Source organism: Acomys russatus, chromosome 27 (genome assembly GCF_903995435.1).
Source record: "Acomys russatus chromosome 27, mAcoRus1.1, whole genome shotgun sequence".
NCBI classification, from domain to species: domain Eukaryota; kingdom Metazoa; phylum Chordata; class Mammalia; order Rodentia; family Muridae; genus Acomys; species Acomys russatus.
In genome coordinates, this window is record NC_067163.1 from 92,652 (window position 1) to 107,381 (window position 14,730).

At 37.2% G+C, this 14,730-nt stretch overlaps 1 pseudogene; it reads right to left on the reverse strand.

Moving 5' to 3' along the window:
* Window positions 1-13,060: 13,060 nt before the first annotated feature.
* Window positions 13,061-14,442, reverse strand: LOC127209795 (heterogeneous nuclear ribonucleoprotein K-like; annotated as a pseudogene).
* Between the last annotated feature and the right edge of the window lie 288 nt (window positions 14,443-14,730).

A 14,730-nucleotide genomic window follows, 5' to 3' on the forward strand; every position in this document is an offset into this window, starting at 1 on the left:
GACACTATGTTGAGTGAATTATCCAGGTATAAAAAACACAAGTGTTACATGTTTCATTTGCAATAGGCTTTCAAAGTAATTAAACCTGAGACATAAAGTTAAATGACAGGTATCAAGAGCTCAGCAGGGGTGGGTGGGGAAAGTGTAGTGTTACTATTCTTAAGAACAAGGAATTTTAGTTTTACAAGGTGTGGCAATTATAGAGATTGGTTGCACAAATATGTATGTATCATTAACATGAATGAATTGTACAAAGTATATAGTGGTACATTTTATGTTATATCTTTTACAAAACAAATTATTGATCATATGGTTTTTATACAGCTCCACACTGTAGGAACACTTTTTTGGGCTACTTTATTGGTTTCCTATATCTATCACCCCTCTCCAATGCAGTCCCTTCCAATCCTGAACATTAGGCAAGCAAGAAGGAAGGTTAGAGGTAAATAGATTAAGACTTCTTTAGACTATTTCTCGCTAATCAAGGGTGCTCTAGGGCAAGTCCAATCTCTGTCATCAGAATATCGAGCAAGATAACAATTTATCAAACAAGCAATAGCAAATATATCAGCAGAACTAGCAACAGCAGGAGCCACCAGGAGTAGGAGTAACAGACCCCACAGGCCCTCTCAGGGCTCTCTTACTTAAACATTATCCAGAGTCCCCAGAATTAAACTATCTGCAGCTGAAAAAAATCACATCCCTCTTATAGTACAAAACAATAATAATTAATAGCTATGGACCATCTGAAGCATCCCCATATCCCACACATAACATATCCGTATTTCACAAGAAACCAAAATTCTCATTGCATCACACTGGTCCCCACCTCTCAGTTGGTGGCATTGTCTCAATGACCCACACACCACTTCCAGAACTTGCTCTGACCTCTGTGAACTACCATGTCCATGGTTCTCAATTCAAAAAGTCTTGTTTCCTCAAGTACCTGTATTGAGTAAGGGTTGAAAAAAAAGTTTTCAAAAGTAAACACTGTGGAAAAGGATCTTACTACTGCAAGAGAGGTAGGAGAGGTATTTTATAAATTGTTTCCCATCATTAGCAATGTTCTTTCCTTATTTGTTAATAAGTTAGTCCTACTGATGAGTGTTATGTAGAGATAGTCTATTGGATCCTTGGAAATTTTATATTCACAATCATCCTCACCCAGATGCTAGCCAGATTCTGAAGACATTATAGAAAGTGTTTGACTATACTAGGTGACCTTTAAATCCATTCAGTCTTGGGACTCTCTTACTCTACAGAGTTCATCTACCTTTTTTAAAATAACCAACAGGCCTTTGTGGCCTTTTGATGTTTCTGTTGGCACTTTATATTTTCCTAAATGCCATACTTCTATCAACTATATGTACAGTTTTTTATTAAGTTATATGTAGAAAATTTACCCAAAATAAGGTTTTGGAAAGATTTTGGAACTTTTGACTTATATGACATTAAGCACAACTTACTCTGAGTTTCTATCTCTTTATCTTCTGATTCTGAAAGTTGGAGACCATAAATTATCTTTTATATTTAATAGTATTTAGAATAAACTAATAAGGTTTTTGTTTTGATGTCAGTATGCTTTCTGGGGATAAACAGATTTTCTTTGACAATTATTCTTTTCTTAACCACTGATAATACACTAAACCACAATGCTCTATGTAATGAAGGGTTAAGAAGAATGTGAACTTGGAATCCAAACTCTGAATACCTTTACTTCTTGAGGAGCAAATCTATTTGGTCACTGTCACTCCTTCATCTTTTCTTATTGTGTGAGAATAGTTTTCATCTGGCCTCCACTGATATGCCAGAAGGCTGACACTTATATTATTAAATATTTTCTAGAAATATTATCCATCAATACTTGAGAACAAGACATCTGCTACAGAATAGTGGTGTTACGTCCTTTTCCACCCACTCAGCTTTATGTTTTAAGTATCTTTACTATACTAGTGGAGAAAAGAAGACTTTTAATATCCATCATAGCTTACAAGAGAACCATTTTGGAATTCACTTAGACTCTCGGAATATTTAGGATACTTTGTCTTTTACAGATCAAGACTAAAGTGACAATCCAAAACCCCAGTGCTTTTCTCTAGCCTATCTCTGGTTTTCTCAAAAAAACCTTACCAAGTATTTAAAGATGCTTTAAATGTTGAAAGAAAATTATTGTCATTGTTCTAACAATTGTGCAGCCCAGACTGACTTCAAAGACAAGGTCCTCTTGGGTTCTGGGATTACAGATGTGTGTATAACTTGCCAAACTTTTAAGTTATTTAGCATACGAAAATAACTCATCTTAAGTGAAATGATCCCCAAGAAAGCCCTTGTGATCCTGCTTTCTCCAATTGCTCTGATCTAAGGTGGTCCAGTAACCATAGGTCTGTGTACAATGTTCATGCTTTAATTAGATCCTGACTATGCCACAGAACTAAATTATTTGAGTGAGCAACAACAAATGTGGCATAAAATATGGAGTGTATTTAAGTTATAAAATATGGAGTGTATTTAAGTTATAAAATATGGTTTGGCTTTAGTTTCCTTCTTTTAAGACTTGCACTTTCTAAAATTGTATTTGATCATATATGGCTCATCTTTGAATCTTTAAAACATAATAAAAACAAGGTTTTACAAAATAAAAATAGAATATAATAATAGTCTGTGGAAGATTTTAGAAGCCAATTTAATTCTTTATATCATGTAGGCTACTGTATTATAGAGTGTCAACATAATGTTTGGGAGGCTGAATTTTGACTCTAAACTCCAATTTTGCCATTCTTGCAATTAGCGTGAGTAAATCAAATCATCCTATGCCTTAGTCTTATACAAAAAATGGAAATAAAATGTAGTGAGTTCATTGAGATGGTGTGAGGATTAAACTATGTAAAGTTGTAGAAAAAAGCCTGCCACATTTAGAACATTGTGAAATCATAATTTCTCACTTTGTTGAAGTCATACAAATCAAATCAACTCCAGTGAAGAGTCAGTGATCTTCATTACATGCGATCAGATAAATGTAAGTATTAAAGCAAAGCTCTTCACTACAGAGACTGAGAGGTGCTAGCTGAGTTTCATAATGCTGGTAATAGGTACACTGGTAGGTGATGAAAGGGTAGACAGTCTGAACTTCTACAAGGAGGCTCACTGGGGATCACATGTGCATCCCTCTACATCCTTTCATGGTTCATGTGCCTGTACCATATTTGTTCTATACTTTCTATTCTTTGCGTTTGAACAGGGGGCTCCTGGTTTAAACCCCTAAGCCTGATGCGGTTTGTGGATATGAAATATATTCAATAGTGTAGGATGAGTTAATAAATACTTTAATCTTCTTGAAGAATGATTGGTATAAGAACATTAATTAGTGTAAGAAATCAAATTTGATGAGGGCTTCAAATAATAGGTGAATTATGTAAATTGAGTTGCCAAGTAGAATATACAGTATCCAGATGCATTAGAATTTTAGATAAACAACAAATGATTTCTCAGTGCGATCAGTGAGGACATTTGGGAGACACATCATATGTTAAAAACATTTACTCCTTAGTTTGAGGAGGACCCCAGGACCCAGATCTGCCTGTCATAAAGTTCTTCTTGTAGGTTTCCAGGACCCTGTGGGTCCTACTATTTCCCCATTCTTCCATGCTACTCTCGCCTAAAGTCTCAATAGGATGTCCTCTCCTCTGACCCACTTTCTTGGTAAGTAAAGTTTTTCATGGTACGTATCCCTTGGACTAGTGTTTTGATATAAGTGAGTATATACTGTTTGTCTCTTTTTGCTTCTGGGTGAACTCACTCATTATGATAATTTCTAGATCAATCCATTTGTCCACAAATTTCGGGAATTCCTTGTTTTTAATAGCTAAGTAGTATTCCATTGTGTAAATGTACCACAGTTTCTTAGTCCATTCTTCTACTGAGGGACACGTAGGCTGTTTCCATTTTCTGGCTATTATGTATGAAGCAGCTGTGAACATGGTTGAGCATATGTCCCTGTTGTGTGGTAGGGCATAAGGAGAATATAGGCAGTAAACTTCGAACCCCTACTAAGACCTAGCTGACGAACATGATATTCTGCACCGTTGAGTGGAGAGTGAGATCTGACTCTCACAAGAACTCTGGTGCCCCTTTTCTGACCACGTCCCCTGGACGGGGAGGCCTGGTGGCACTCAGAGGAAGGATAGCAAGTTACCAAGAAGAGACTCGATATTCTAAGAGCATATATAGGGGGAGGAGGTCTCCCTCAATCACAGACATAGGGGAGGCGAGAAGGGGGAAAGTGGGAGGGAGGAAAGAATGGGAGGAAATGGGAAGGGCTAACAATCGAGATGTAATATGAATAAAATAAAAAAAAGAAAAAAAAAAGAAAAAAACCATTTACTCCTAAGATTCTCAATAAGCAGTGCAATTTTGCTGTAAGTCTGTACAAAGTATTGCATGTATTTTATTTATATTAAGACTATTTATTAGTTATTTGAAATTCATATTTATTTGCTGATTAGCAATTCTAACAGCAAGAATAGAGAAGAGCAGCTTAAAAGAAGCTAACTAAATGCCAAGTGTAAAATATGTAGGCATTCTACTTTTAAGTATATATGAATCGTTTAAGTAAGAATAAGTTAAATAATAAGGTGGGCAATGACTAAAATACTTTCCCAGCTCACTGACATTTTTAAAAAAGTACACGTTTCAGTTTCTCCATCTTTCTCACTCCCAGTCTGTCCTTTCACCTTCCTCTGTGAATGTGTGGTAAAGGTCACAGAGTTTCTGACACATTTAGTCTTTTGGCCATTGAACCTGCACGGTTTCCTTAAATGCCACTGCCTTTATAACAGACAAATATATGACTGTGTTCATGGAAACGCACACATTTGAACATGTCCGATAGCTTTATTGGAGCTCTTCAATGTACAAACTGCCCACATCACTTTCTTTAGATATACTTAACTCTGTACCTTGACCAGTGTTATATAAGTTAGTTCAAAGTCTCTTTTTTATTACAGTGTCAGTGTTCCCCAAACTCCTTCACTCTTTTCTTCAATAGTTTCCTCTCTTCTTTCCTCTTAAATATTTTCTAAAGTATTTGAAAAAAAGAAGTATTAGAGTTTTCCTGTTTATCACATTGTATTTAGTTTGGGCTATATAGTGGGTTACAGGACAAACTGGATTATAGACTGAGACTCTGAACCAAAAATTTAGCAATTCATATAAATGGAATAACACATTATTTAAAAGAGACTTCTCTTGAAAAACAAGCTAAATTATCACACATATCTTTTAAATTAATATTATCTAGCTTTGTACTTAAAATATTGACCATAACGTTCCAGGATACAATTTTATTAATTTACAATATATGTCATGCTTTCCAACTTCCAGCTTTAAGGAAAAATCTCAGATTAGGAAAAGAAGTTACAGAGACCAAGAAACAAGTTGGGTAAGACTAAAGAATTATTAACTTTCTACCAGCATTCATAATCTATGATTATACCATATTTCATTACTAAGCTTTAAAAAATTATTTACAGTGAGTCAGTAGGGCATTTTAAACTTTATGTAAACTATCTTATTATGGTATTAGTATAATGATGAATTCTAGATCACAAATAGTTTACAGTGAAAGCAAATTTGCCTCTTGAAATAGACTAGGAAGTTCAATTTCTGGTAATATCTGTTTAAGGCTTCTTGTGTCTCACATGGTAGAACATGAGAGGTCAGATGAGTGAGTGTAAAAACAACAGCAAAAGGAGCAAGATTCTTTTAACCCTGTCCTAGCATAACTGATTAACCCACCTCAAGAGCTTTTCTTGCATGTTGCTACCCAGTGCCCTAATTAGGCACTTTCCAACATAGTGGCATATGGAAATAAATTTTTCATCCATCATTTCAAAGAGAACAATCAAGATATATTAGAAATGAAAAATTCATTCAGAAATAAGTCAATGAAAAGGTATAGTGCCAAAGAATAATAAAATAATTTTATTTTATTTCCATTTTATTTCAATGGTGCCATAACCTGGTGCATTATGACAGTCACCAGAGAACATGAGGTTCCATTGAACTTTCATCTGAAAATACATACTGTGCCACCTAATTGCTTTTTTTCTCTCTGTCATCACTTATCTCTGGCTTTCAGTATATAAACCCAACCTACTGAGAATATTGGTTACTACCATCAATAGGAATGCAAATGGGAAGGGAAAATATATGACATTGACAGTAGTAATAAAGTTTCAAATAAAAGAAATACAAGTTATGGTATGTCATCTAGCCAACAGGAGAAGAACAAGGTCACTCATAGATTCAAAGATCCTTCAGTATCATTTAAGTTGAAGAATGGATAAAGAAACTGTGGTACATTTACACTATGGAATACTACTCTGCTATTAAAAACAAGGAAATCTGGATGGAACTAGAAATGACTCACATGGTATATACTCACTTATAATTGTGCACTAACCCAAAAGGCATGTCCCATGAAAGTCTTCACTTACCAGGAAATTGGGATAGATGTGAGGACATCCTACTGGGACTCTAGGTAAGAGAAATATAGGAGATGGGGAAATAGAAGGATCCAGAGGTTCCTACAAACCTACAAGAAGAACATTGTGACAGATGGATTGGGGCCTAGGAGTGTCTGCTCAAACTATTGCACTAACCAAGGACAATACAAATAAACATTGAACTCGTACTCTGATCTAGCCAACGAACAGGACATTCTCCAGCTATGTGGGGAGCAGGGTCTGACTCTGACATGAACTATGTTATCCCATATTTGACCACTTTCTCTTCGTGGAGAGGCCTGGTGGCACTCAAAGAAAGAATAAGCAGGCTACCAAGATGAGACTTGATAGCCTATGATCATATAGTGGGGGAGAAGGTCCCCTGTAGTCATAGACCTAGGGGAGGGGAATAGTGTGAAAGTTGGAGGACGGAAGGAACGGGAGGATACAAGTGATGGGATAACAATTGAGGTGTAATCTGAGTAAATTAATTAAATAAAAAAAAGAAAAGAAAAGAAATACAAGTTAAATATAAGGTTATTTCCTTACAATATAATTTCCACTTCAAGCTGAAAAGTATTTATGATTGGTTCTCACTGCCAGTCTTTCCTGATTCACATAACACAGAGTAGCACAGTCTTTATCCTCAAATGAACATGATTGGATAGTTGCAGAGAAACACGGAACAGAATGTGATAAGGATTTGTGATGGAGAAGAGATTAATTATACTTTGTTGTGACAGGGGATGTGGTGACTGTGGTCAGAAAGGCAGTAGAATTTGACATGGAAAATGAACAACAATGGAGAGAATTGGTGTGGGAACCCATGCCAAATGCTGCCATGTCAGAAATCCTGTGCTTAGGCTGTATGCTGTGACCTTCGAGTTGCTGACCTTTACCTCACCACGAGGTCTTGTGTTCTAGGCCATCCTTGGACTATTTACCTTTGAAAGAAGTAGAGAAGTCTCAACTTGGAACCACCCAGAGGATCTAGGAAGTTCTTACAAGGAACTACTCAGAGAAGTAGGAAGTTCTACAGAGAGCGATTTAGGCTATTGCATTCTTGCCCGGGGGCTAGGGTGAGTGAGATTTAAATAGATCCTATTGACCTTGCCCTATATATGTTCCTGCTAGTCGGCAATAAAGTGAATCTTGATCAGAAATTTCCTGACTTGATTCATTATTTCTCGCATCTCTGTATCCTACTTTCAATCCCTACTTCCTCTTTCAGGTGAACCCTGATTCAAATTTTCCCGTGGGCTGGGACCCGACAAATTGGGAGAAAAATTTCAGAAAGAAATAATATTGCAACCCCTGGTGAGATTTCACTGGGAAAGAGCAGCTAATGCAGTGTATACTGCATGTATGTACCCTAAAGGGATAGGGCAGAAAATAGGGTGGCACTGAAAGTCTTAAGGGCTTTACACTCTGGAGCATGAAGTTTCTACATTTTGTGGCAGTCATTAAGGAGCCACTGGAGACCACAATAATGATGTGAGTAACACATAGGTTTTGAGATACTTTGGGTTATAAAAAAATAAATTAGTTTAAAGCTATTTGAAATCCAAGACATATGAAGGTTAGTGGCAAAAACAGTGAACATGAGGAATGTCAAGAATATTGATTGATTGTGGCCATCTTCAAAGACCTGCTACATTGAGATGATCAAGTCATGTCTCTACAAAGTGAGTCCAGGACAGCCAAGCATACACAGAAAAACCTTGTCCTGAAAAACAATACAAACAAAAACAACAATAACGACAACAAGAAAAAACCCTCCAAAAAATCATGTCTACTACTAGAGTTAGTTATGCTTCATTGCTCTTTCAGATAATTCCTCTACACTGAGATCTTTGGGCTTGTGCAAAAGAGATAAAAAGGATTTGTACATGCTAAATGTGTCACATAATTGCTGACAATTATTCTCTCCACTTGAATATAAATAATGATTACAAATATGGTTTACTCTCTGTTTGAGCCACATAGAGATCTATGACTAAGTAAGCCAAATGTAGAATGATTGTTAAGGATAACTTTACCCAGAATCTAAACTTTAGCAAACAACTCCAATTATTCAGGTTCCTGGCTTTCACTGTTTACTTACATACAGAAATAATGTTCTGAGGGAGGCACTAGAAGGGACATGATGCACAAATCTTTCATCCAAGGCAGTTAAAATAGATTGGACCGAGGAACAAACAGAAAACCATACCTGTATGAAACTTGACATGGGACCACAGAAAGCAAAACATCTAAGGTCAGAAGTCAGCTAATAATAGGAATGCCATTGATGAAAGAGTGAATGAGAAAAAGATGTTACCAATCCAGATAATTGGAAAAATTTCCCTGTGGGGTAGTAAGTAATGATAACAAGTACAACTTACCTAGTATTTAGTACATGATAATCACACTTCTGATACTATAACACCAGTAAAACAAAATTGCAAGCTGATCTCTGTCATGAACTTGGATACAAGTATTATCAATAAAATAATTGCAAACCAAATGCAAGATCACATCAGATGGTCTTATTCATTATTTAAGATACCTCTGCATCTCTGTAAATAAATAAAAATCAATCATATATTTGTTCACTTTACATCCCAATTGTAGCCACTCCCCCATAATCTACTGATTCCACCCTCCCTTCCCCATCCCTCTCCCCCTTCCCCTAGTCCTCAGAAAGAGAGAGCCCTCTTCCCCAAACATTTGATCTCAGTCAATCAAGTCTCATCTGGACTGTCTGTATTCACTTCCTCTGAGTCATTGCAAGCCCACCCCACCAGGAGAAAGCAATCCACAAGTGAGCACCAGAGTCCATGTCAGAAGTACTCCTTACTCCTCATATTATGGGACATACAAGGAGACAGTTCTGTGTATCTACTACATCTAAGCAGATGGTCTAGGTCCTCACCATGCATGATTGGTGCATCAGCCTCTGCAGCACCCTCCTCCCAGGCTCAAATTTGTTGGCTATATTGGTCTCCTTGAGGAGCACCTGACCACTCCAGGTACTTCTGTTTTTAAACTCTTCCATAAGGCTCCCTGAGCTCTTGGATCTCCTGCTGGATGGAGTCTTTCAGAAAACCTCTATGATAGGCTCTCTTTCTGTTCCTTCTCCTCAATTGCTTCCAGTGTCCATTCTATTTGGCCTTATGAATGAGAATTAAACAAGGTCCTCCTTGTTATTCAGCTTCTTTAGGTCTGTGTGTTGTAGTGTGGTTATCCTGTCTTATGTGGCTAATATCTGCTTATAGGTGAATATATATCTATCATACTTGTCTTTCTGGGCCTTGGTTACCTTACTCAGGATGCTTGATTCTAGTTCCATCCATTTGCCTATAAGTTTCAAGATTCCCGTTGTTTTTAATAGCTGAGTAGTATTCCATTGTGTAAATATACCACAGTTTCTTTATTCATTTTTTGGTTGAGGGACATCTAGGTTGTTTCCAGATTCTGGCTGTTATGAATAAATCTGCTATGAACATAGTTGAGCAAATGTCCTTATTGTATGGTGTAGCATCTTTCAGGTATATGCCCAGAAGTGGTATAGTTGGGTCGTGGGTAGAACTATTCTCAATTTTCAGAGAAAGTACCAGATTGATTTCCAAAATAGTCATACAAGTTTGCACGAAGTCCCTTCTCTCCACATTCTTGCCAGCATGTCCTGTCACTTGAGTTTTTGATCCTAGCCAATCTGATAGGTGTAATATGGAATCTCAGAGTTGTTTTGATTTGTATTTCCCTGATGACTAGGGACATTGAACATATCTTTAAGTGTTTCTTGGTTGTTCAATATTCCTTTGTTGAGAATTCTTTGTTTAGTTCTTTACCCCATTTTTAAAAAACTGGATTATTTGGTTTGATGGTCTTTAGTTTCTTGAGTTCTTAATGTATTTTGCATATTAGCCCTCTGTCAGATGTAGGGTTGGTGAAGATCTTTTCCAAGTTTGATGGCTGTCATTTTGTTCTGTTGACGATGTCCTTTACTTTACAGAACCTTTTCCATTTCATGAAATGCCTTTTATTAATTGTTGGTGTTAGAGCCTGAACTGGAGGTATCTCCATCCCTGATCTCAAGCTCTACTATAAAGCAATAGTAATAAAAACTGCATGGTACTAGCATAAAAAATACAGGTGGATCAATGGAATGAAATAGAAGACACAGAAATAAACCCACATAACTATGGACACAAAGAAGTCAGAACCCTACAATGGAAAAAAGATAGGATCTTCAACAAATGGTGCTAGTCTAAATGGATGTGCCCATGTAGAAAAATGCAAATATTAACCTGCACAAACTAAAGTCCAAGTAGATTAAAAATCTAAACATAAAACCAGACACACTAAATCTGTTAGAAAAAAGGGGAAGAGCCTTGAGCTCATTTGCACAGGAGACAACTTCCTGAACAGAACTTCAAATATATATTAATAAACACTATCCATCACAAAGTAGACTCCAATATAGGTATCACTTGTTATTTTATTAGAAGCAGAAAAAATTTGACAAAATCCAAAATAACCTTGCTGGTGAAAGTCATGGGGAGGCTATGGATGGAGAGAGTATATCTAAACATAATAAATTTTATATATGATAAACATATGTAGCCTGAGATTTTTGTTTCTCCTGATGATGATACTGCATCTGAGAACAGTGTAGGTCTATGCTCACTTCATGAAGTGTCTTCCAAAATATGAACACAAGCTCTAAGAGGCAGTATCTGTAGTACCTTCATTTTATAGGTAAAAGAAAAATCATCAGGTAGAGGAGGTGAAGTTATTTGATTAAAGGTACATAATCTGAGAGTGAAGTTAGTTTTGCCTTATAAAATAAAGGCAGGGAAAGAAATGTATGAAGGTAGTTAGTTTAGGAAAACCTAAAAACAAAACAAAATCAATGACTTAATATGCAAGTCATAGATGTTTAGGCAAAACTTAGACATAAATGTCACCTAAGACCATTAGGCAGGCAAAAATAAATGGTACTTAGAATGAATACATGATACTGAGATTCAGTCTTTAAAACAGACGCTTAAAAACAGACTGCTGTATGTACAAAAATATCAAAATCACTTTAGTGAATTTATCTTGCCTTATTATTTTGACTGGAAAAAAACCCATGGTGTATAAGGTAATTAATCTTATTTCTTTCTGTTGCCAAGTTGCTAGGCTTTGCCTGTAGCTCTACAATGGTAGCAAATGCACTTTTCTCCACAATAAATTGGCTGTGTGATACTGGGCATTTGTTAGGAAGGACATTCAAGATCTAGGGCACATCTGGGGCTGCATGCAGTTGTCTGAGTTAGCTCTATCTGGGTGAAGTTATCATTAGTGAAATGGATTTTGAAGAGAATCTGTAAGTACATTCTTTTTGGGAGCTCTGTTGAGCATGGGGATGAACAGCTCCTTCAGGAATACTGAAATTTCAGTAGCTATGTGAGAAGCAATTGTCAAATTGTATACTTGTTTCTTGCAACATAATATTGAGTTCTGACAGAGGGGAGGACATCCTATTGGGACTCTAGATGAGAGAAGCATGGGAGAATAGCAAAGTAGAAGGATCCAGAGGGTCCTAGAAACTTACAAGTAGAACATTATGATAGGCAGATTTGGGCACAGGCGTCCCGCTCAAACTAAGGCACCAGCCAAGGACAATGCAGGCAGTAAACTTCAAACCCCTACCCAGATCTAGCCAATGGACAGGACATTCTCCACAGTTGAGTGGAGAGTGGGATATGACTTCCACAGGTACTCTGGTGCCTCATATTTAACCATGTTCCCTGGAGGGGGAGACCTGGTGGCACTCAGAGGAAGGATAGCAGGTTACCAGGAAGAGACTTGATACCCTATGAGCATATACAGGGGGAGGAAGTCCCCTTCAGTCACAGTCGTAGTGGAGGGGAGTAAGGGGAAAATGGGAGGGAGGGAGGAATGGGAGGATAGAAGGGATGCAATAACCATTGAGATGTAATAAGAATAAATTAATAAAATAAAATTAAAAAATATTGAGTTCCATATATTATAAACTATATAGATGACTGGAGTCACTTTCCAGAGGGTTAGAGGTGTCAAGGTAAAATTTCCCACCTCTGGGAGAAAGAAAGAAAATAAAAATTTACCTAGTACAGGATCCTTTAACCATTAGGCACTAGTTAACCAAATTTGTCCCATTAATGTTAATGGAGCATTGGTCTTGTATAGAACATCTGATGTTTTACAAATCAATATTTTCCATAAGCTGCCAGGAGGAGTTTATCCTTATTACTTCAGTGAAATATCATTTGTCCACTTTGTTAACTTAAGAATAAGCCTGCTTCACAAACTGGGTCAGTTCTTTTTTTTTTTTTTTTTTTTTTTAGATTCACTAAATTTATTTTAAAAATCATAAATCTTTCTTACAAAAGAGCATTACATTCTGCACACTGCTCTGAACAAATGCCAGGGACATGTGGACTATTACTTTCCTCCCTGTCCCACCCCCAGTGTTACAGTGACCACAAAGCAAGGTGTTTACAATAATTACATGGGGGAATCTTTTTTTTTAAAACCACCAACAATGAACAAAATATAAAATTCACTCACTCTGCTGCTGTTTCAAAATTTCAATGTTAGTTTTTGCATGCCCTCCCCCCAACCATGTTTGTAAGGAACTAAAACATTACATCTGGGCAACAGCAAAGATTTCACTACACCTCAAATGCAGAACACCTATGAAGCAGAGGAATGTTGGCTTTTTAAACAGAAGCAGATTAAAAAAAAAAAAAAAGATGCAGGACTCCTTCAGTTCTTCACTAGTCTTAGAAAAACTTTCCAGAATACTGCTTCACACTATAAAAAAGAAAAAATATCTTGCATTAGAATCCTTCAACATCTGCATACTGCTTCACACTGTTCTGCTGCAAATACTGTGCATTCTGTATCTGGCCCTGTGTTCCTGTAATGGTAATGATCCGATCTTCAGATCCTTCTAAAGGCTCATCAATTTTGATTGATGCTCCTGACTCATGACGGATTTGTTTAATATGCTGACGACCTATGCCAATTATAGATCCAGCCAAATCTTTGGGAATAGTTACTTGTGTGGTAATAACAGGTCCACCAAGATCGCCATATGAGCCATGGCCCCTGCATAGGAACAATCATATCCAGAACCGCCCTGTGGCTCATAAGCCATTTGCCGTTCTGATGGGCTCCTTATGTCAATTGCAGAGTACCAAGTTTCATCAGCACTGAACCCAACCATGCCATCATAGCGGTCTCCAGGCCTTCCTCTTCTGTCATAAGCCACTAGATCTCCTCCTCTGGGGGGTGGTGGTAAAGGAAGAGGAAGATTCCAGGCTCGGCTGCCACCCCAGCCACCTCGACCAGGAGGAGGTGGAGGAGGTCCTAGACGAGAGCTCATAACATCATAATCTCTTCTAGAAGGAGGCATGGGATGCCCACCCCGACCAGGAGGCATTCTGTCAAAACCACCTCTTCCCCACTTGTGAAGTCCCACAGGCCATCCACGTCAGTCATCAAACATCATGGTAAAACCACCATAATCATAGGTTTCATCATAAAAGTTGGGATCATAGAGCTGTGCACGTCCTTTGATAGGAGACTCAGAGGTCTCAGAAGGTCAAGGATGATCTTGATGCACTCTACCACCCTATCAGGTTTTCGTCCAACAAGAACAACTCTGTCAGTAGAATGAGGGCAGCACTCCTGGAAAAGCTCGATTGTTGTCTGAGTGTTTTCTCAAAGTTCTTGGATTTTAGCACCTTTAACACCAATAGTTTCTCCTGCCAGACTTTGATGAATCCAGTCTCAACTCACTGTCAAAGTCACTTCCTTTATAATGTTGGTAATTTAAGCATTCCACAGCATCAGATTCCCAAAAGTTCCCTGCCTTAGGATGTGGAATCCTTTTCAGTGAGTTTTCAGCAGCATGAACCATATGAAATTATCATAAATGTGAAAAACCTATGTATGGTATAGTTGAAAACACTATTTCTTGACATAATAGTCTATCTTTTATAATTACCAGTTTTTCCTAATGGTTTCAATACTTATAAGAATAGTTGATTCTTATTTCTTTGTGGAATGAATAACTCCTTTTAGTATATTAAGTGGTTAGTTGTTTTTCTGTTCTATTTGATCTGTTTTGACCATTTTTTTCTTGCTTACTATCATCCTATGTCTAAACATGGGTAGTGGGAACAGATAAGACTGAATTGTTTAAATG